This window comes from Lutjanus erythropterus, chromosome 5 (genome assembly GCF_056507025.1).
Source record: "Lutjanus erythropterus isolate fLutEry1 chromosome 5, fLutEry1.hap2, whole genome shotgun sequence".
NCBI lineage: Eukaryota > Metazoa > Chordata > Actinopteri > Lutjaniformes > Lutjanidae > Lutjanus > Lutjanus erythropterus.
The window spans coordinates 36,453,224-36,477,343 of record NC_139321.1 but is presented as its reverse complement, the minus strand read 5'-3'; the positions used below and the strand labels follow the sequence as shown (position 1 = coordinate 36,477,343).

At 38.1% G+C, this 24,120-nt stretch overlaps 1 long non-coding RNA gene across 2 annotated transcripts; it reads left to right on the top strand.

Annotated features, from left to right (window-relative positions):
• The first annotated feature begins 1,237 nt into the window (after positions 1-1,237).
• On the top strand, positions 1,238-23,226 carry LOC146327236 (uncharacterized). Of its 2 annotated transcripts, none has more exons than XR_014770586.1 (3): positions 1,238-1,343; positions 6,457-6,582; positions 21,825-23,226. It is a non-coding gene; the product is annotated as an uncharacterized LOC146327236 (long non-coding RNA). The 2 variants fall into 2 exon arrangements; XR_014770585.1 differs by lacking the exon at positions 1,238-1,343 and adding an exon at positions 5,541-5,979.
• Positions 23,227-24,120: the final 894 nt, after the last annotated feature.

Below are 24,120 nucleotides of genomic sequence, written 5' to 3'. Positions count from 1 at the left end.
AATTGCTTTTCAAAAAAATATAGTGCTTTAAAACAGAATAAATTTAGATCAGGATTATAATTAAATGTTTTAAATGTAATTAAATGTTCCCTCCAGACCAGCAACAGAACAACAGAAAGTCACAATATAAACTCAATAATATTTCACTGGAGATAAATCTATATTTTATGATGGCCTTTGTCCTTCAAAATGTTTAAATTCAGTACTTTTTAATACTTTCAGATGCTGTAGGTACCCTGTATAAAAGCAAAAGATGTAAAATACTATTAAAACAGGGTTAGGTTAAATAAATACTGCTAATAATAAAAACAAATGGATCACACAGGAAGTCACAATTTCTATTAAAAATCTAAAACTAACAACACTTCCTGATAATATAAATCTAAAAACTGTGTAATCATCTTTGTCTTTCTTTGAAACTGAATTATATCTGAAAAAGTTGGCGTTTTAAAGTTGTGCCCCAGATTTCAACTCTGTCAGATTTTTACATAAACATGATTTCATCAGGCATAAAACAGGTTAGCTATACGTTAAGGACCCCTGTCTCACTTCCTGGTTTCCAAAAAGCAGGAATACTGCTCAAGTACTGGTTAGCTTTCTGTTTTTCAACAAATTTATTAAATAATATTCCTCAGATGTGTCTCAACCATAACATGTCAACGCTGTAATCCTTCTGAATCAAAGATAAATTAGAATTAGGGCTTAAAAATGTGTATTTTGATTTACATTAAGAGAACTCTTTAAAAAACTTAAAAAACTAAAATGGCTACTCACTACAACTATTCTGTCAAATCAATCAATCAAAAATTAGGACGATTCTAAGGGCCCGGGCCTGACAGGGGGCCCAAGATTTCTGGCGGCGCCCCTGAGTGTATGACACTAAAAGTCCCCTTACAGACACAAAGAACAGCTTTTGTGTGTGTGTGTGTGTGTGTGTGTGTGTGTGTGTGTGTGTGTGTGTGTGTGTGTGTGTGTGTGTGTGTGTGTATATAAGAAGTTGTGTGAGTAAGCAGGACAGAAGAACAATATGTCTGATATTAAAAATGTCAGTAGGCAGCCATGGATATTAGACTTAGAGCTAGACTTTCAATTAAGCCAATCAAATTCAGCCTGGCCAATTTCTTTGTAATTATTTTTTTTGCCTTTTCTTGCATTTATTGATAGTACAGCTGAAGAGTAGACAGGAAACAGGGTGAAGAGAGAGGGGATGACACACAGCAAAGGGCCACAGGCGGGAGTCGAACCAGCGGCCGCTGCAGAGGACTGACAGCCTTCATACATGAGACGGACACTCTGACTGAGCTAAACAGCAGCCCCACCTTGTCAATTTCTGCCCAGTAACTGTGAGTGGACATGTATCTACTGTATAGGCAAGACAGGCATTTTGTGAATGAATGGATAAATTTAACATTAACCAACTCAGACTTTGAATTTGTTAACAGTTAAAAAAGACTGCTCTCTAAAATGTCCAAGTTGGACACAGAAAGACACAGACAGAGACAGACAGACAGCTGCTTCAGGTGTAATTCTCTCGGTTTTAATTGTAAAAAGCTTTAGGTCAATCCACCAATCAGAGGACAGGACCAGCCTCAGGTTGGTGAAACCGGCCAATCACCTGAATGTAACAGAGCAGTGACATTTGAATACTGGAAGGACTGAAAGAAAGAAAGAATTTAACCTGAAGCAGATCAAGGTTTAAATTTCTGAACAGTTGAAATAGATCGCAGACAAAAATGTCAAAACTGGACACAGAAAGACAAAGACAGACAGAAATGGACAATAGGCAGACAGCGCGTCAGAGACAGAGAGACAGACAGACAGTCATTTTACACTGTTAATAATTTCAAACCCTGCTTCAGGTGTAGCTTAATTGTCTCTGTATGAGGTTTTAACTGCAAAGAACTCAGGTTGGTGAAATTGACCAATCACCTGTCTGCAACAGCACAGTGACATTTGAATACTGAGATGACCTCACTGCTGTTGGTTTATTCAGCCAATCACCTGTGTGCAACGCCTCGTTCAATTTTAAATACCTCAAAACAGGCAAAAATTGAGACAAACTATCTCTCAAACTACAGCTGTTTAATGAAACACCATAATTGCTACATCTAAAAACCTCATACGGTGAGTGAGAGGACGGGTTGCTGAACATGATGGTGCAAATTTTATTTCTGTGGTGTGAAAAATGAGGCCACCACCACGATGGAAAAAACTGGAATCATCTGCTTTCTTCCAGAAATGTTGGTTCTCGCTTAACATGGGAGTGAATGTGGCATTTGGTTGGACTTGTTGTCCTTTTGGACCTCAGGCAGCCAAAACCGTTTGTCCATTTGCTTTGGTGGTCACACCTCTGCGACCGACATGATTTTTCCTACAATCTGATGTACAATTTGTGTATGTAGAGTGAACACTGTGGCCGTGGGGCTGAGTTTAAGAGAAAATTTCCAGATGATTTTACAGCTCCTCTCCACTCTAGTGATGACATCACTCACTCTAACTCTAACGACTGCACGCAATACACACCCATTATAAAGTCTGAAACACACTGAAAATCTCCCAAAACAAAAACTGTGATTTCATTAAAACTATTGTAGTTATGAAAATGCCCAAATTTTCCACACGTTTAATGTACTTCTTGTTGACGTGCTCCCAATGGTGCAGGACTAGTTACGCGCCGAAAATCCAGCAGAAGAAAAATAATAATAAGAAGAATAAGTATGGCTGATTTTCTATAGTGTGCCTGCACATCAGGCACACTATAGAAAATAATGATGGTAACAGCCTTCAAAATAGTAATAACGAAAGTACATAGGTGTCAAAAGTTAAAATACTGCTAAGATGCTGATGTTATACAGTAATATATATATACAGTAAGACTGGTGATATTCCATTTAAAAAAAGAATTTTAAAAACTTGATGGAAAATTTATACACTTGTGTTCTTTTAATTAAAAAAGTGAGTTGTAAACCAACTCTCTCCACAAGAAAAATCAATGTTTTATTTAAAATTGTCAGTATTCTCATTAGCTGGTGTCACACTGCCTCACTGTCCTGTTTATTATCAGGTTATGGGTTCAGATGGGTAAATGTATGAGCTTGTAGGGTTTTGACATTCTGACTGTATTTTTGTTGTGGTGGCAGACACCATATCACAGCTCGACATTCCCACTCCTCATGAATAATGCAGGCTGGATGGTCCTGGCTCCCTCTATCGCAGAGCCGAGGGCCCCAATTTGTCACACTCACCAAAAAAAAAAAAAAAAAAAACGATGCACACTCCTACCATGAGAGATGAGCGGCTGCCCTCACAAACACGCACTCATACACAAACTTTCAGCCCAATAAATAAAAGGTATTTCAGGTGTCTCACTGTCTCTCGCTCCATTTCTTTTTCAATTCAGTGTCTCTCACACCCGCAGAGAAAGAGAGAGAGAGAAACGCAGGAGGATTTGGGAAATAAGAGTAGTTTTGGATTGAAGATGCAGAAAATTTGTGGCAATATTCAGCATTTTTTTTTTTTTTTTGTAAGTTTGCCAAAACAGCCACAGGGTTGTTGATGTTGCCCCCAGCAATACATGTATTTCATTAGTTTGTATTTTTAAAAGGGAAGAGGAAAACCCCCTGGAGCAGCATCTGCTCATGGGACTGTGTATAATTAGTTTGGTTACCCATTTTACCAAACAGTTTAAATATAGCTTAAAGGGACAGGTCACCCCAGAGTCAAAATATGTATTTCCCTCTTTCCTGTGGAGCTTTTTATCCATCTAGGGTGTTTTGGTATGAGTTGCAGAGTTTGCGAGATATCAGCTGTAGAGATGTCTGCCTTCTCTTGAATATAATAAATCTAGATGTCACTTGGCTTGTGGTGCTCAAAGTGGAAAAAAATACATTTATAATACATTAAAAAAAAAACTCAACAGCAACACCTCTGGCGAGAAATCATGACAATCCACAAACCTTGTTGAGAGCAGTTTCAAGTAGGAACTATTTTCTTTCTACTGAACTACACTCACCAACCTTATTGCAGCGCAGAAGTTAAGTGTGCATCTACTCATGGATGAGAGGCTCTTGCTTGTGACATTGTGGGATGTAAACATTAATAGTGTACTCACTGGCTGAGCTGTAGTCTCTTATCTTTGAGTGGACGGGTGGATAGTAAAGACTTACAAGTAACACACAATAGTGTTTTTAAGAAACAAGTACTGAAACCATACATTTACTCTTTACTCAACTATATTTTTGAGCCAGTTATCTACCTTTTACTTTTGCTACATTTGCCATTTATACTGTCATTACAACTAGTCTGTTCTAAATGTGGGGACTGAATGAAGGTGGAATCAAGATCAAAATCAAGGAACACTGCACTACACTGCACCACCTGTCTTTTGACAATGATGCAATGATGATGGACCAACACCCAGAACAAGAGACAATCCCTGACCACATCTGACCACACTGTTTTTTTTTAACCAGAATCTAAAAAAGACTACATTATCTGATCATTTCTTGTTCTACAGCTCAAAAAAACACTGAGATCCCTGCATTTAAAAACTTCTCCTCTGGCAAGTTCATTGAAGTAAGTTGCACATAAGCAACTGTAGTTGAAAATGTAGCTAGCTAGCTAACATTAGCTATATTAATTTTTCATCTGTAACAGGTCTACAATATTTTTCAAGCCAGGGACCCTTGAGTTGATACAGAGTCGGAGCAGGATCTCCCTACTGTATATAAAAATGCAAATATGTTTCAGTAATATGTAGCTAACTAGTTCACCATTATAGATATGTGCTGCGCAGTGATTTAGTACGTTAGCTAGCTCACATTGCATGAGGACTGATGGGTAGCCCTTTGTCAATGTTGTGTAATTTATTTATTTTTTTGATGAATAGGCTGATTTATCCTGGCAAACAACATGTTGGATACAAGTATTTGCAGACAACATTTAATTAAAAAATATAGAGATATATAAAAAATGATTTAGAGACCCCATTGCAGTAACTCTGAGGACCCCTAGGGGTCATGGACCTTCTGTTGGAGACGATGGATCTGTAACATTAATCTCTGATGATATTGACATTAACTGATCTCAAAGCAAGTGGTCTGTTGGCCTTTTAGATTGGTGAGGTTTAGCAAACAGTTAACCTAACATAATGTTAACTTCAATGTTAACATTACTTTCATAATTACAATGAGTTACACCCTAAATAAATAAATATTAAAATGGAAAGTAACTTGTACTTTAAATCATTTACTAACAAGGTCTGTGGATTAACTTGAGTAACTAGGTCATGATCTCTGGAAAGAGACATTCCTGTTGAGTTTTAGAAAAGTATTTTCTGGCGTCAGAGACACAAAATTAGAAAATTGATCAGTAAGCAGTGGAGCACACAGACTGAGGCATCAACACTTTTATTATTAAGAGACTGACATTTCGACGCACACTGCGTCTTCATCAAAGTCTTGTTTTCTTTCTCTACAGGTTTTGTGATATGAGCAGCTTCGATGTGAGTTATTTATTGTGAATTGTTCTGTGTTGTGTAGTTGTTTTCTGATGAGGTTGGTCTTGATGTTTGGCTCCTCCCTGTAGTTCCAGCCTGTGTTGAATCAGTGCCTGATTAGGGGAGGTGATTTAAGAGGATGTGAGTCTCCAGTTTTGTTTGACTCTAATGGAGACGCTTTGTGCGTCAAAACGTCAGCCTCTTAATGATAAAAGTTCTGTCGCCTCCGTCTGTGAGCTCCAGTGCTTTTAGATCAGTCTTACAATTTTTTCCTGTGACAAGAGTATCTCTCTCTTGAGAGCATCAGACAGGCCTGTAGTCCTTGTGAGTGGATTGAAACAGGTATAACATCCTTCTTCGTATTGTTTTGCCACTTTGATCACCATAAGCCGAGTGCCATTTAGTTAGTTCCAGGCAGACACCTCTACGGCCAACATTTCCAAAACTCTGAAAACTATCTAGATGGATAAAAAGCTTTGCAGGTAAGAGGAAAAATAAGTAGCTCAACTGTGTCCACAACCAGATACCTTTTTGCTAACATTCTATTAAAATTTTCCTTTGACTATGAACACAAATGATCAAGTAATGTTTTCAGCCAATATAATGCTGTTGAAGTGAAGTATAACTTCTTACCTTTCTATCAGTAAGACATTTTTTCAATTTACTTTAGCCTTGTTGTTACCAGAATCGGTAAAAGGGTGCTACCGCAGGTGTTTTAGCTGTGTGCTAACTATGTCCCCATTCAGACACCCATGTTTCCTCACTGTAAACAAGCAACAACTGGTTTTGAGGTGGAAGCGTCTGACTATGGGTGATGGTAGCAAACAACGTCCAGATGAGGATATAATTCGATTGAACTGTACCTTAAATATTACTTTAATAATTGCAGTAAGTCAAACCCTAAAAAATATGAAAAAGAAATGACAATGTCAAATATTTTCTTCTTTTTTTTTTGACAGTTTCAGCACCACAAGCTGCCATCTAGTTGTATTATTCTGGAAAGAAGGCAGACATCTCTACGGGTGATATCTCCAAAACTCACCAGCTCCCACCAAAACTATCGAGATGGATCAATAGCACTACAGGTAAGAGGAAAAATACAGTATGTATTTTATATTTTGGGGTGAACTGTCCCTTTAAGTGTTGAACTCAGTATCACTGCAGTTTTTGTTTCCATCCAGCAGAAATCCACTCAGTTATTTTGAGCTCCTTCCATTCAGTCGGAAACTTGTGACTTAATTGTACAGTAATGAGCTGCAGAGCGTTGATTTCTCATTATTCACGAGGTGTGGCATCACAGAATGAAAACAAATGACAACCGCAGCAAGAAAAAAGTGACATTAGAATAGCTCTATACAGTTTTTTTTTTTTTTTCTAATTCCCCCTCAAAACAAATGGAGGTATAGCCCTAACGCTGACAAATCATGTTTTCATTGTGATAAAGTATCCGTAGAAAAAAAACATCCCCACTGCAGTCGCCTGCATTAGAAAGATAACTGTGACTGACACGGGGATGGATGTGGAACCAAAACAACAAAAAAATTACCCCAAGCACCGCTGCCGCGTGAAATTAGAGAGGAAACACTGCTGTAATCTGTGTCCGACAGTAAAACCACCCCCTGACTACAGTTACAGGCGATGTGTTTACCACTCACTTTGGCTCTGGAGCTGTGCTGCTCCCTCAGAGGCACCAGGGGGCACTCTTCACTATGAAATGCCGCCAGATGGACCTGTCCAGCGTTTCCCTGGGCAATGGGCCTTATCAAGGGCTAGCAGGCAGCCAATGGTCCTCTGTAGATAGCCGGCTGGTTATGTGTGTGAAGCCCAGGCCCAGAGTTGTCGACCGTGTTCAATCGAGGCAGCCGTGGGTCATATTATGGGACTGTCTGGATTCCTTTCATGGTAAATTGGATGAAGGCAGCAGCACTAGAGCTGAGGGGAGTGGAGATGTCACAGCGTTCACCGGCCTGTGTCTGGACTCCACAGGCCCGAGCAGACAATTCAGTTAAAAGCTGTCAGAGTCGAAGAATTGAGAGAAAGAAAGATTAATAAAAGCTGCTCGCTCCTCTGCTCAGGTGCTTTCCTGTGCAATTTGCTGTGGTGAAACCCAGTGAAGGTTGGAGGGTGAGAAGCGGCTGGAGAGCAGTTTAGAGACCATTTCACTGCTTTTTGTTTTGATTGAAAAAGATGTTCCACATTCAGCATGGTTCATAAAGGAATCAATGCTGCTTTACTCCCAAACACTCTTTTAGATTGCCGTTATAAGCATAGATTGGATTATTTGGCATGAGGTTATATGGTTTACTAATCCATAGTTGGTGTTATTACCCACAGTAGAAGGTGGAGACGCAGCAGGAGTACTGGTGTGGTGTGGAAGCAACGTGTTGATATGGGTCAGCAGCAAAATGATCACACCTACAAACAAAAATAAAAATTAGTTTAAAGCTGCTACAGGGAACTTCTATATTTTGCTTACCTTGGAGGTCCCTGTGGACAAAAGTTGTAGTGTTTCCACCATCATAACCACAGAATATAATGTAGAAAATAAAATGATGAATCTCCTTTGGCTTCATTTTAGCTGGCTAACGTACCATTCACTGTAACTTTGCCTGGGACAACTGTAAACACACACTCATTTCATCTTATTTCAAGGAGACTCTGGCAGGAATTAAAGGAATAGTTTACTCAAAAATTAAAATTCAGTCATTCATGCTGATTGAAGGTCAGGTTTAGTTTTTTAGTCCACAAAATACTGCTGGAGTTTGACAGGAAAATGGTGACCAGTTTTTCAAACATAAAAAACAGAATAAAAACATATAATGCCTCCATACTGCTCTTCTGGTGTAACCCAAGTCTCCTAAAGCCTCAACATGCCAAGTTGAGTAAAAATATGTTACTTACACCATGTTTTTGACCTGAATCTTCACTGTAGATCCTTAGCTTGGAGCCACATTCACATGCACACTGTCTGAACTGTGTGTGTGTGTGTGTGTGTGTGTGTGTGTGTGTGTGTGTGTGTGTGTGTGTGTGTGTAGTTTATTTACTTTAGGAGATTTGGATTATGCCAGACAAGCAGTATGGAGACATTTTATGTTTTCTTTTCATGTGAAAACTGGTCACCATTTCACTTCCATTGTTTGGGAGATTCTGTGGCGCTGTTTTCCTGTGAAACTCAGCAGTGTTTTGCAGACTAACAAAATAAACCCAACCCTCAGTCAGCATGAGGGTGAGTAGATAATGACTGAATTTTCATTTTTGGGTGAACTATCCCTTTAAGAACAACCATATAGTAATAGCCAATTATCTCATGGATGGTCTTGTTAATTTATGTAGGTCATATAGAGGCATCAGTTATTAATTTAGACTGTTAAATAACAGTTAAAAGCCCCTTGTTGTAGCTTTAAGTGCAGGCTTCAATTAGAATATTTTCATAACTTTACCATCAGACAGCCTTTTATGATGAGAAACCACTGTTATATAAGCCAGATATCACTCTCTCCAAAGCCACCAGACTCCACTGGCAAAAACAGCAATTTTACCCTGCAGAACATGGGAGCTGCTGGTTACCACTGCTTCGACTGGTTCATTTTTTGTGTGATTGTGTGACTTCAGTGTTTTAAAAGATGTGTGGATTCCCCAAAAGTCACAGAAAACAAACAAACAAAGATAGAGGCAGTGGTAGACCAGCAACTCCTGTGTTCTGCAGAATAAAATGACTGGAGAGATATTTGCTTACATAACAGCGGTTTCTCATCATAAAAGGTTGTCTGACATCAAGGTAAAGCCATTTAAAAGTATTCTAAACATAGCTCATAGCTAAACTATGTTTTTCTGCTGGCTCTGTCCACAGCAGTACATTGCTAAGCTTCTTACAATGATACTCCTCTCTGCAAACTAGAGAAAAGAATGGTTCCTCATACAACCTCACTTCAAAAAACCTGAACTATCCCTTTAAGATAAATATGTCAGGGTCAGGGTTTGGCCCCGCACTTCATTTTATGTGGCCCTCAAGAGCTTGCAAAGATTATAACTTGAACAGTACAATATGCTGAATTATTGAACTACAGTGTCCATAAACTGTATGTCCCAGAATGCATCCTGATCTGATGTCAGATCACACTGCATAGTGCTTAAAATCCAGCTGTTTCCAGCAGTGGCACTCAGTCAGTTCCTGTTTAAAAAAAATACACATTTTGGATTTGAGACCTTGCTTGTAGCCTACACAAACTGAGAGAACCTTTATTGTCATTCTGACTTTATTACTTTGTAATTTTCATTTTTCTTAGACTTCTGCGCTCAGAGGTAGTTATAAATAATTACATTATTACTAAAACCAATAATAACCAAATACAGAGATGATTATGTAATATGATACCAGGTAGACATATTTGCATAGTCTCACATTTACAACAGGCCCTCTGAGGGCAACCTTCATGCTGATGTGGCCCAGGATGAAATTGAGTTTGACACCCTGTTTTAAGGGAATATCAGCATGACATACTTTAATTACTGTAGGCACTTCCCCTGGATTATTACCCTCTCTGACTGAGATATTTTATATCCAATTGGAAATGATCTCTATCTGTGAAATATGTCTGATGTCAATACAATGAAACATTTTATATGACTGGATAAGAGTCCATTCCTTCACACAATACAGATTCATTCCTCCATCCTTTGAGCTTTTCAAACTAGACTCCCACACTCATAACAACAAATTTCCAAGGAGCAATCTCCACTGTAAAAACCCAACATTTTGAGCTCCATCAATACATTTTGATATGTCATGACACATTTAAAAAAAAATCAATACTACAAATCAGCACAAACCCAACAGTATTTTTAGATAAGCGTCTCCAAAGTATTCGGATCTGTTATTATCTTGCATCGACCGTTTGGTTATTTGTGAGAGGGGAGCCGTTTTCTTCTGTTCTGCTCTCGGTGCTGCTGCTCCCTCGACTCTGCTCCTCCGGCTCTCGAGTCCCCACTGTGGTAGATTTGCTGATAGTGAGGTCTGCCTCTGACAGAGCACCTGCAAATGTGCAGAGATAAGAAGAGGGAGCCACCCTATAAACTGGGAACGAACCAGCCGCTCACTGTAGCAGCCACAACACTCCCAGGACTCTGTCTCAGTCCTTCTGTAATATTCTGTCTCTTTTTCTGTCTCAGTAATATATGATAATGACCCTGTCTGTCTGTCTATCTGTCAAGATTAGTGCGAGGCAAGGGGAGGTGTGGCAGGAAATTTTCTCTGTAATTTCTCTGCAGTGGTGACAAAACGTTAAAAAATAAACATATTACCAATTTGACATAACTAAAACTCCCTGTGCTCTCCAGGTAAAATATTACATCAAACTCACATTAAGAAATATAACATATTAACGCTTGCTTACGTGTCCAGAAAAATAATATCTAGAAACCCAAGATAAAAGGCATCATTTGACAACAGTCCTCTTTTCAAGTCAGCATTGACATAATCCATAAAAATAAATTAATTTGTAGATTTTGTACAGTAAATATGAATGTAAGAGATGGTTAGCCTGGTTTAGCATGAAGACTGAAAAGGGAAAAACATCCAGTCTGGCCTGTCTAAATATCAACACCTATAAAGCTCATGAATTAAATTGAATTTGCACAAAACTGTGTTAAAAAAAAGGACATGTTTTTTATGGGAGGTGCCAGACTTTCCTGGCTGTGAAAATGCTGACAGTAACAACATATAATCTGTTTCTGCAGTGGTGACAAAATGTGAAACGATATACATATTGCCACTTTCAATTGACTAAGGCTCCCTGCGCTCTCCAGGGAAAATAGTACACCAAACCTCCTGTAAGAAATACAACATGTTAACAATTCATTACATGTCCGGAAAAACACATAACTGCAGAAACACAAGATAAAAGGCATCATATGCTGACAGTCTTCTTGTCAATTCGTCATCAGTATAATCCATAATGAACTGAACTGTATTTCTGTACAAACTTTCTATTTTGGATTTTGTCACCTCAGCTCGCTAACAGCCTCTGTTGGTTACTATGTTGGTGGGAGAAAAGAGGGCGATGAAAGGCAAACTGTTTCAAAAGACAAGATTTCTCACTACAGTAGGTGGATCTGACATATTCCGAATTAAACACTGACTCATAATACTGTTAATTCATTGTTTGTTGTGTGTGAGATGGTATTTGAGGAGCTTTTACCAAAGTAACTACCTGGTTTGCTGAGCCCTGTTTGGTGCTGCAGAGAGCACACCCACCTTCAAACAGGCTTGATTTTATGATTATGAACTATTTTTTATCTATCTATCTATCTATCTATCTATCTATCTATCTATCTATCTATCTATCTATCTATCTATCTATCTATCTATCTATCTATCTATCTATCTATCTATCTATCTATCTATCTATCCATCCATCCATCCATCGACCTCCCACTGCTCCCCATGTCTCATACAGTGCTCCCATAAATAAATCTGTGCCTTCTTGCTCCGTGTGAAGTGACTTGCTCCGCCTCGTGCAGTAATGACTCTCTTGTTATTCATGGCGCTTGCAGAAGAATCACAGAGCGGGAAAACATCCTCTCTGCATCTGCCGAGGAGTAAAGATCTAGAAATATTACCATATAGGGAAATGACATCATAATACAGCATAAATGTTCACATATAGGCCACAGTTTTAGTTCAAGAAGGTAGGAGAGTAATTAAAAATTAATTCAAGGAAATCGTTTTTCACAGTTATTCACAGTTATTCACAGTTATTCACTACCTTGATATGAGTAAGATGAGCCGATGAACACCACTCTCATATCTGTTCATTAAATAAGAAAAAAAAACCCTCATCAATTTACAAGAAAAAAAATGTTGAATGAATGTTCTCAGAGGTTATAAGGTCATAAATTTGTGAGAAGAAAATCAAAAATTCTCTGAGATTAAAGTCATAAATTTATGAGAAAAAAAAATAGTATGGCTGGATCAAATCCTTGCAAAGTGACAAAGAACACAATTTGTTTCTTGTAAAATTTGTGACTTTAATCTTGAAAATATCTGACTTGTTTATATGTGCCATATAAATGTGGGGAACATAGGACCCTGGGAACAATCGGAATGATCCTGAATTGATTGTAGGCATGAGAGCGATATCAATCTTGACATCTAACCTTCAGCAAAAAGCAAATAAGGGTATTTGGCAAAATTAGAACCATGGCATTTGGGATAGATGGGATTAGAGAATATCTCTTGAAGGAAAGGAACTCATATAATAATAGCAGAGCCACAGTGCAATATGCAGTTCTAAACAAATACTCTGAACTATGGTGTCATATCCTTACCAGACACCTTAGAGAGGCTCGCAAAACACGTCTGTCCTTATCATTTTATAGGTGCAATATGTAACACCTGCACATCCAAAAATGAGTACAACAGTCCAAACAGTGAGTTGGAACCATAGACTTCATATTAAATATGTTGAAATCCTATTTAATATATGATCGATGGCAGAAGCGAGTTGTTTCCCCTGCCCCCTCCTCCTCAGCCTTGAGGAAGCTCAGGCAGGCTGCAGGAACGCTGCAGGTGTAAGACGAGCGCAACACTGTAAATTGACAATTGACAAGTTGATCAGCTGTTCAGAATTGTCTGCCGATGTAAAGCTAAGCCCGTTATCCTGACTGCTATGAAAATAAACACACTGGATTTTGAGTGAGGTGACAGACTGACTTCTGCTGGCCAGACTTAATTAACATTTTGCTCAATTTAACTGTTATGAACATCTACACCTTCTATGAGATTATGAATTATTTCTTACGACTCATAAACAGACGCTTACTTATTCAGTGAACATTCGGCATTAATTTGCACTCTAATTAACATGAAACGGCCGAACAAAAGCCAAAGTTGAATGACTGAGACGAATAATGGTTGTGGTCAGTGCTACCTGCAGTTGCTTAATTTATCTAATAAGCACATGAATAAATATTGCTGCCTTGTTAATGTACTGTATTATAAGTGTTGTATTTTCTGTCACTGATGTTTTTGTTCCTGTTATGTGAAATATAGTGCTATTCAACCCTCTCTTGACCCGCTTCTAAATTAGATTTTAATCTCTGTGTGCCTTCTTAGTTAAATACATGGTATGTATACTGTATATTTATGTACTGTACAGTCACTAACACATAAAGCTTTACCTCCAGTCAAAAAATTAAATGCTGGAAACATATTTTTTGGTAATGGAAAATGTGTAGGAAGCATGAAACTCAATAAGTGACTCATTCCCTTGTGTGTTTTCACATGCTGTGTTCTGCTCTTTTTCATCGACCCTGAAGGATCCCATTTGATCGCTATCCAAGCTGTAAATATAGCTGAGAGCCATGCTTTGAGATGCTTTGAATTCAAATGGTTCTTTTAAGGGAAACACCACCCATGGATTCACTTACAAACCTGACTCACAATAAGCTAGTTGGCATGCAGAGGGAAGAGACTTGCCCTCCATTTCAATAGCCTGCACTGACTGAGTGTGTTAGCATGTGATTAAAAGGTCTCAACCTACTGAAGGGTGATATTTTAAAATGCAAAAAAATGGTTGGAGGAGTGTATTATAAAGTAATAACCTATGATTTACTACTGGGCACAGACTACTGAGTCATGCAAATTTTCCTGTATGCTTTAGCATTGTTTAAAATATATGAATATCACAATGGTGGCCAGGGATCATTGTTGGAAATGTCAAAAGTAAAACTGTTAATGTCATAATATCCCATTTCTCCATGGGGATCATTAAAGTTCCATCAATCTTTTCCAAGAACGTTACTGCAGGGTGGAACAGAGACATTTAATTTATTAATAACTGCACTGATAATCCATAGTGACATTTACATCAGCCTCCTCGTTTTAAAGGAGGGGTACTGAAAGCAAAATCTTCCAGATTTTGTGTTGGATTTGACTGAAATATGAATTACTCTTGTTTCTTTTTCCATGTGATGAAATAGCGATTCAGAGTTTAACCCTGGTGTGTTGTCAGACTGGAAACAAATAATTATAATCAGAGTCCATGTCCATTCAATTTGTTGTGAATCAGATATGGCTAAATATAGTGCTGTTGTTTGCCGAGCAGGACACTGCCAATGGAGTTTCAAATGATGGTATGATTAAGTTAATGACTCCTGAGCAGCTCTGATTCAGCACAGGTGGATATGAAGTACTTGAAACTAAATTACTTGGTGGATTTCAGAGATTCTGATTAATAAAACAGCCAAATTGAATTGGCCAATCCAATATCAATCAATGCTTGGTTCCTCTTCATTTGCACAAGAGATCTCTCACATAAGAGACTCTGAATATTTAGTTGTAACCTCTTATTTTCCAATTTGGGCTCACGACTCCAAAATATTAATATACTGCTACTTACTGGGAGAAGTTCTTCTGCCCTCACTGTGAGTGGACGTGCAGCTAGTGCACTTCGTTAACTACACTTTGACAATTTGACAGTTTACTTTGGAACTTTTTGTTCTAATTGACCCTTCATAAGTGCCAATCCTTTTTGCTATGTGCTGTAATAACAGTTGAGAAAGCTTCGTACTGAGCAGAACTTCTGCCAGCTCTCTCCTTTTAGAGTTTGTGCATACAATATATTTTTTTCCCATGAAGACAAAGACATGACCCACCCTACTCTGCCTCTGTTTGTCTTACCCTCATATTCTTACCCTAACACTACCCTGACCCCTCTGACTCTTCTTGCCTAAACCTAACCAACCTAAACAACTAAAACTAAAACTAGACTTTTTCACCATTTTCTGATATTCTTGATGTTGCAGTCTTAGATTACATATGACAATTATCTCTGTTCTATTCTATTCTATTTGTTCTTTGATAACCACTAATAGATAAAACAATTTGCACAGGGGAAAGTAAAACGTGATGTTGTGCAAGTAGACTCCTGATCTACTTGCCCCACTGGGCAAGTGAAAAAAACATTAAGGTTGAACCCTGTATGTGCTAAAACCAAATTTTGAAGATCATTAATTATAGATAATTAAAAGATAATAACATGTTAAGTTAGCTAATGTTAGCAAAACACTAGCTAAGTCTCTAGCTACCTGGCTAGCTAATGATTTACGTAGATTAGCTAGCTAGTTAGCTTTCATTTTCTAAGATTAGCTATCAGATGTAACTAGCTAGATAATGATTAATATTAGATTAGTTAGCTAGCTAGTTAACATTTTGCTAACATAGCTAAATAAAGATGTGACTGTAAGTGTTGCTTTCACAGGTCTCCCAGCAGCATCTTTTAAACTTCTTCAAAATTTGGTTTTCTTTTCAATTTTAAGGAGCAAAGCACAGAGCATATCCAAGCACAGAAAAGAGGACAAAGTAAAGGTCACTTAGCTAAGGGATTGCACATCGTCACCGTTAGCAGTTACCTGGGCAAGAAAGTCTTGCACTTAAAGGGATCGTTCACCCAAAAATGAAAATTCAGTCATTTTCTACTCACACTCAGGCTGATTGAGGGTCGGGTTGATTTTGTTAGTCCACTGGAGTTTCACAGGAAAACGGTGTTGCAGAATCTCCCAAACAATGTAAGGCATTTTATGTTTTTATTCTGTAGTTCTTTTTTACATTTGCAAACTGGTCACCATTCACTTCCATTGTTTGGGAGATTCTGTAGTGCTGCTTTCCTGTGAAAGTCCAGCAGTGTTTTGTGGACTAACAAAATAAACCTGACCTTCAGTCAGCATGAGGGTGGATAAATAATGACTGAATTTTAATTTTTGGGTGAACTATCCCTTTAATTTCTTATAAAAACCATAACATGTCCTTTTTACATGTGTAGTACATATTAAATTTAATAGTAAGGTGCTGGTAGGTGGACTGTGTTACATTTGGACAAGCCAGAATAGCTGTTTCCTCCATTTATGCCAGCACAACACCTTTCAAATGCATATTTGTTTCCAATATAATGCAATATCTTACAGTCAGTTTTTACATTTAGGTCAACAGCGTCATCTAATGTCAGTGCAGGGCCTGACACCTATTTCCTAATCCGTTTTTTTAGATGCAAATTTAAAACCAAGTAATGCATAATCAATATCAATCAATTTCTGTCTGCACCTGACTGATGGCGGCATTCTGACTCAGTGCGAATGAGAAATCCAGCATCCAGTGTTCCTCCCTCAGGCTATATACTGTATTATCCAGCTGCTGTGACACTCATCAAAACAATGAGCTGACATTCACCTCCCTTCTGAACCACTAATTGGCTATTAGGCCTAACTGGGTTTGAAGGGCCACAGACACTTTCCTCTCACGTCACGTCCGACCTCTGATAGGTCGGCTCACCTCCACACTGACTCACTGCTCTGGCACGTGGCCCACATAAGGGGGCGGGTCACTCATGCTGGTCATTATTTGAAACATAAGTCATTTGAGGACAAGCAGGGGAATCTGTGGTGTGTTTGTTTTATTCATTGCTCAAGAGAAAATTAGAATCAATTAATTATTTAAGCTGTTTGTCAAGAAAAAAAGAGAATTTCCTGGCTGCTGTGTCTCAAATGGGAGGATTTGCTGCTTTTCTCTGTTTGATATAATTTTACACAGGATTTTGTACAATTGGATGGACAGAACAAGCAATTTGAAGCATAACTCTGGGCTCCTAAAAACTGTAATTTTTTTCTCCCATAATATTCTGAATTTTTACAAAACAAATAATGGATTAATCTAAAGAATGATAATGAAAACATTTAGTTGCAGTCCTAACACTAAAAAATATTATATTACTACATTGTTCTGATTTTATTTTTATTTTTTATTTTTTTTAAGTGGGGTTGTATGAGGTACTTATCTGTAGTCCTGTACAATTTGCTGTGGTGAAATCCAGTGAAGGTTGGAGGGTGAGATGGGGGTGGAGAGTAGTTTAGAGCCAATTTCACTGCTTTTTGTTTTGATTGAGAAAAATGTTCCACATTTAATATGGTTCATAAAGGCATCAATGCTGTTTTAGTTTTTTATTGTGGGGTTTTATGAAGTATATATCCATACTCCGTGTATTACCTACAATAGATGGTGGTCAACACGCCCCCAGTTTGAAGAGGCAGCTGCACTGGCACCAGTGTAGGAAACTGCAATGTGGACAAGTACCGCAGGAAAATGTATTTTAGCCATCTAAAAAAGGCCCTCCTAAAATATATGTATATATATATATATATATATATATATGTACATATACATATATATATATATATATGTACGTATACATATATATATATATATATATGTATGTATGTATATATCATTCTAAATGTACGCTATATGTAGAATATTTTCACTGCTTTACCTTGCCATCAGGCAGCATTTTCCGATGAGAAACTGCTGTTATGTAAGCCAAATATCACTCTCTCCAAAGCCAAATACTAATTTTAACTTGCAGAACACGGAAGTTGCTGGCAGCGCTCAAATGTCCATTTTTCTTGTGGACAATAAAAATAGCACCTGGGACACAAAGATATAGTATTTGGGGTAATTCTGTGACAGTAGAGAAGCTTAACATTAGAAATGATAGCATCTATGCATCATATCATTTTAAATGTTAAAATAAATGCTGGTGGCTCCAGCAGGAGCTCTATGCTACGTTACACACTGTCATGGAGTTTAAAGTCCAGTTACTTACTATGACATATGTTCAAAGTGTGTGTATGTAAATATCCATCACTGCATGCATGAGAGCAGTCATATGTCACGTCTCACCACCACAGCTCTCCTTTTTCACAGGTTAGTTAATGATACTGCTGAGTAAATGATATGTGTGCTGATCAAAGTGAATCAATAAAGACTCTGAATGACGGTGGAACTGAAGTTTTCAGTATGAAAAAATATGGCCCTACCATAAAACACCTGCTTTTAGAGTGGAGTTTGGGGGTGCCCCTGTAGCTCCGTTGGTGGAGCGTGCGCCCCACATACCGAGGCTGTTGGTCATCTGCAGCGGCCACTGGTTCGACTCCCACCTGCTGCGTGTCGTCCCCTCTCTCTCTCCCCCCTCATCTGTCATATCTTCAGCTGTCCTATGAATAGATGCAAAAACTGCCTAAAAAATAATATTAAAAAAAAAAGAAAAAAGAAAAAAGAATGAAGTTTGGTTCAGCAGTATGAAAACAGATAAGTAAAATGTCTTAGCAATACAAAAACTGACAGATGTCTGAAGTACATTACCTGAGGATTCAGTGAGGTAGTTGCATGTCAGGTTCATCCACTCTGATGTAGGAGGACTGAAATTCTTTATTTCCCCATATCTGAATGCTGATTTTTGATCTGCAAATACACAGCATAGGGGCTCAGCTTACTTGCACGTGATAGGGGCCCCTAATAGCTTAACAGTGATACAGTTATTTTTTGCATTTGAATTGGCAAAGACCTCATAATTTGTATTGACTGCAGTGATACATTTATTTAACAGAAATAACAAGAAACAGTAACTGAACCAGTGACTAAAAGAATAGTAAAAACTGATTATGGCCAAACACTGAAGCTGATTTTGGACCAAAATGAGTCCATGAAATGATACAAGTGACTGAAACAATTTTAATAAACTATATGGGACTATGGTTATGGGTTAGTTTGGATTCAGCAAAGTCACACAAACAGCACAAGCAAAGTAACCAATCGAGGCAGCTAGAAGAGTGTCTCCTGTGATCTGCAAGGTAAAATTACTGTTTTTACCAAAGGGGTCTGGTAGCTTTGGAGAGATCTATATAACAGCTTCAGTCCTGCATTTGAAATGGCTGTCTGATAGCAAGGTAAAGTGGTGAAAATATTCCAAGTATAGGAATGGTAATAATAAATTTAACTATAAATGATGGAAAAGCAATTACAAAAACATTACTACATCTCCAGTATCTTCACGTGTGACTACAAATTGTAATAAGTTGTAATTGTGCAATTATCCAGCAACATATTCAATAGTAAGTTTACTATAGAGGGTTGTTACATTGCTCTTCAATTATTATTATTGTGTCTGATGCCTATTGTTTCAATACATTATGCTGCAGGCATTTATGACAATATTGCAGCTGTTGTGTGGTTGCCGTCCAATTACATTTATCGCTAAAGCACTTTAAACAAACAGGTTTTCACTCAGCGCTCCATAGAAAACAAAGGTTGCAAATATAGATCAAAACAGGAGAAAATCAAACACGGGCTAGATGATGATGGAGGTCCAGTACAGTAGTTTTTCATGGTTGGATTCACTGAAAGCCCAGATCTGAAATGCAGGAGCCGCTGCACACAGGCACCATAGTTCAGGATGAACAAAAGGTAAACTCACAGGTCAGAACATCAGAAGGCTCTTTCATGTCCGTCAGTGCTCAGAAAGAGAGTTTGGTCTGCAGCGAGGGACATTACTGAAGCCTGGCTGTCACTGCTTCTTAGTACACCCGACCATATTAATCTGGGGCTCTTTCTGCCCAACATAAAGCCAGCATTAGTTCTGCTACTATTTCTGTTTCTCTCCATGGACACCAAAAACCATTGCAGCCAGGTTTAATTACAGGCTCATTATCTGAGTGGTCCTTTGAGGTGGAAAGTAGTGAGCTGGGGACAAATAAATGTAGCAGTTAATGAGCAGAATTATGAATCCCTTCACGTGAAATATATTTAACCTATAGATTGTTTGATAATTAAAACATGTATGACCCACTTTAAAGATATCATCTCCACCTAATACTTTGGTGATGCTGCTGTAGTGACTTTTGTCTAGAAAATTACCTGCAGCAGCAAAATTAACAAGTAAAAGTGGTGTAGTTCTTCTGTTTAACTTAAAAGCTCCACTCCTAGAAATAAGGGTTCCAAAGGGAGGGTTCCAGGAGGGCTGAGGTTCTACTCAGAAGTATTTGCTTCTGAAGAGAGGGTTCATTATTAGTTCTTTTTAAGTCTAAGGCCCTTTTCATCCAAATAACTCTTTTTGGAAGAAAGACTTCTTCAGGGATTGTTGAAATTCTTGAAGAATTCTTTCATCAAGGGGTAGTCATGAGATTTTTGTATAGCAACATAACAGGGTTATCTGTAGAATCCCGAGTGTGTTCTAGATAAAACCCTCGGAATGTAAAATCATTCTCTGTTGAATACCATGAGTGAGTTCTAGATAAAACTTCATGAGTGGGCTTTAGATATTGGAATATAAAGAGGTTCTTGGTAGAACCTTATGAGTGTGTTCTAAATAAAACCCTTGGAATATTAAAAGGTTTCCAGTAGAACCCACTGAATGGACTCTAGATAAAAAAGTTGGAATATGAAAAGCTTCTCAGAGGATCCCCCTGCGTGGGTTCTGGATAAAACTCTTTGAAATAAAAAGGTTTTCAGTAGAACCTCCTGGGTGGAATCTAATGAAACCCTTGGAATATAAAAAGCTCTTGGTAGAATCTCTGGCTGGGGTCTTGTTGGAACCCTTAGAGGGTGGAACAGTTGTGAATAGATCCCCCCCCCTTATATAACCCTTTACATTAGTTCTAGGTAGAACTCTCTTAAAGGATTCCAAGTGGAACCTTTCTAAAAGATTTTACAAGGAACCAAAAAGGGTTCTCCTTAGGGGACAAGGCGACAAACCCCTTATGATTCTAGATAGCACCATTATTTCTAAGAGTGTATGACATGCACTGAACTGTACAACACAGCTGATCAACTCTGTGTCAATGACCGGAACTGAGCAAGTCTACGTTAAATTTGATTTCTGCAAAGCTGATTTAATCTCTAATGTCATTTAAAAGGCTTTGCATAATCAATATTCAACATGTAATCATGCGGGGGAGGGGAGGGTTAGGTGGAGCTGAAAATGCCTCCGAACCAAAGTCTCATTATGCACCAATTTTATACTTCAAAAGCTTCTCGTACAGATGGTCAATAATTCATCATTAACAGCGTGCAGTGACAGAGCACATCTGAATTTCATACACTTATCAAATTTATATAATGCACATAAATTTAAAAAAGTGCCGACTCATTGCACAATAGACAGAGGGAAAGTTTGCTTGAAAGGTCGGAGGGCTGCGGCTGATTTGGCATACACACTGAGGTGAATATTGAAAGGAGCAATATACCTGTAGAGGAGCATGTATAGTCTATTGAACATCTTACACTACCCCCTGGCAATTTAAGCAGTCAATATAACATGAATAAACAAGTGCTCACTGTATGTTCTTCTGCCATAATCAAATGTTCCTGCATTTCTGTTGATTTCTGCGCAAAATAGATTGACTTGGCTGCCTGTGGACATGTGGACTGATAATAGTCTAAGCACATCATTCTGCATCTCTTTCTTTAATTTGACTGACGTTTTCAATCCTCTCTTTGCAGTATGTACCAGCCACTGTTGTTGTACGGTGGTGGTGTGCTAGGGAGGCAGCACCACAGCGGGGGAGGCAGGCTGGATAAACAAACCGGTGGAAAAAAAAAAAAGCTCTGGACAGCCTGGAGGCAGCAGCAGAGGGGAGGATGAGGACTAAACTGACCTCCATCTTAAGCAACATCTCCCACCTCCTCTGTGGTGGGCTGAGAGCTACAGACCATCTCCAGCCTCTGCTTCTGCATCACAAGGTGCAGTGGTGTAACTGCTGTTCTCTTGTGTAATACCAGAAAACTCCCACTGTATGCAGGAGTTGTTCCTTTCCCAGAAGGACCAGTGCAGCCTCAACATATAAGCAAGGAGCTTCATCTGATCAATCAGTTAGTTGATTGATGGGAAATTAATCAACAGCAATTGTACTTACTGATTAATTGCTGTTTTTATAAGACAGCTAAACATTTTAAGAAATGTACTAATTAATTTTATTGCAGAGAGTTTGATAAGAAGATTCATACCACTTGAATACATATATAAATATGAAGTTGCAGTCAGCAGCTGGTTAGCTTAGCTTAGCTGAAAGACTGCAAATAAGGGGAAACTGCTGGCCTGGTGCTGGACAAAGGCAACAAATCTGCCTACCAGCCTACTTTAAAGCACATAGTAACATGAAAAACACAGTTTTGTTTATTATGTACACAGATTTGAGTATAAAAAAGGTCTTGCAGGTTCAGCACGGTATTATTTCCTAGCTGGGGGCGGTGGCTTTGCTCCTGGCCTGTCAGCCTTCCTAGCCTGAGCCAGGCTATACAACAATGATAGCAATCATATCACATCCATACACGGTTAGAAGTACAAATCTATTCAAAATTAATGATATTATGTATATTTTCTTTAACACATTAGTATCAGATTGATATCCAGCCTATGCACAAAGTTCAGGCAGTACTATTGAGAAGGAAAAAATAGCATCCAAACATTGTTTTTGTTTAAAACTATTCTTTTGATGAAGATTTTAACAGATAACAATCAGTTAATCATGAGCTGAATGGTCTTTGGAAGATACTGTATGTAAAATGGGTATTTTTTGCATTTGTGTACGTTGGAGTTGATCATATCAGCAGAAAGTTTTCATGCCAAAACTGGTAGAATTTTGGAAATCTTGGAAAAGCATGGAGCCAGAACAGCCCATCAGTCAAACAGGATTGCAAACATCACCAAAAAAAAGGTGCCACTAAAAGGTGTCTTCATTATTTTTCATTTGTTACAGACTGCTGGAAATAACTAAATGTTTGGCCTAAGTTACAGTACAGGCAGCTGGACTTAAATGTTTGTCTTGTTCTTTTTTTGGGCATCTGTGAGATCACAAAAACACACCTAAGTTATGAGAAAAAATAATGACTTAGTTTCTGAAAATAATGACTTAGTTTCTCAAAATAATGAGAAACTTCATCAAAATACTATACACTATTTGATCTGACAGGAGTACAGTTAGATACTAACTCAATATTTTAAGAAAGTCATTATTTAGTGAAAGTTTGTCATTATTTTTAGATACTAACTTATTATACATTTGAGAAAGTTTCTCACTTTATTGAGAAAGTTTCTCAGTATAATAACTTATAGCTGTGGTTTTCAAGGTCTGTAGGACTCACCTCAGGCAGACTGGTATGTTCTTCTTTGTAGGACTTTATATTGTGTGCTATTGTGTGTAGCTTTGAATTGTATAGTGTGTCTTGTGTGTTCCTCTTTGTATAACTTTGTTATGTTATTGTTTCTTTCTTTGTTCTGACCTGCCAGAGGACTATGGATATAGATTTGCTTTAAACTATAGTCTGGCACAGTGCATCAAATGTAGTGCATTTATGTTTGAAACTGTACACAGTCTCTTCTAAATAAAATAAATAAACACAATAATGAATACATTTCTGGAACCAAATCACACACATTCAGACGTTTCCATGTGGCCTCCTTTTGATTCACTAATTTTCACTTCCATTCACTGAGCCTCTCCTGAAACACTTACGGTACTTACAGGATGTTTTTTTAATCACACTGGCAGAAATTGGCTTCCATAACTCCTTGACAACAAGTTTTTGTTTTTTTTTTTCTCTCAAGGTCTGCTGAGACTAGGAGCTAACACAAGACTAACCACCGACTTGTCACAGTTGGTAGGGATGATAAACATATAGCAGTTGGAGCTACAACGGGGGGATTCAACAGTTGGTTTGCTGCATAAAAGCTAGACTAAAATGCATATAGATAATATAGTTATAATAAATGTATATACCTAAATAACATAGCTACAAT